Below are 615 nucleotides of genomic sequence, written 5' to 3'. Positions count from 1 at the left end.
TCTCTCTCTCTCTCTCTCTCTCTCAGCTTCCATGCCAGGATCTGCCTGCATCTCTCTCACTCAGATCACCTTCTGTCTCTTGTTCCTTCCCATATACACACAGCAGCCCTTCAAATCAAGTAGAAGGCAGTGTTATTTTACAAGAGTCTTACAATTTCCCCTGTTTAGGATACTTCAGAGCTCATATGCCCCCATTCAGAAGCATCATTGGCTTCCTGGACTATAATCTGGTCATCTACCTAAGAAAGTAGCAGCAACTGTTACCCTGCACATGCCTGATCTCATCTGATCTCAGAAGCTAAGCAGGGTCAGGCCCGGTTAGTACTTGGATGGGAGACCACCTGGGAATACTGGGTGCTGTAGGCTTATACCATAGTCTTTTGAGACTGAAGGTTGCCAACCATTAGCAAGCATTTATAATCATACCTCCAGATTCATTCACACTATGTGTTCCCCAACTCAGGATAATACTTTGTGCATTTGACTATGTGCTCTCTGGCTCAGGCTGCAATGAATAATTGTAAATCTTCTGTGGCTGCCCCTCAGAATGCTTTACATTTGTGTAGCCCTTTAGACCTTCAAGTTATTGTGGATCCCTTGGACTTTTCTTGCTTT

General features: G+C 44.6%; 1 pseudogene; it reads left to right on the top strand.

Moving 5' to 3' along the window:
* Positions 1 to 246: 246 nt before the first annotated feature.
* LOC136660737 (5S ribosomal RNA) lies at positions 247 to 366 on the top strand (annotated as a pseudogene).
* The last annotated feature ends 249 nt before the right edge of the window (positions 367 to 615 follow it).

This window comes from Tiliqua scincoides, chromosome 9 (genome assembly GCF_035046505.1).
Source record: "Tiliqua scincoides isolate rTilSci1 chromosome 9, rTilSci1.hap2, whole genome shotgun sequence".
Classification (NCBI taxonomy): Eukaryota; Metazoa; Chordata; class Lepidosauria; order Squamata; family Scincidae; genus Tiliqua; species Tiliqua scincoides.
Note: the sequence above shows the minus strand (reverse complement) of the source record. Positions and strands in the feature narration are given on the sequence as shown.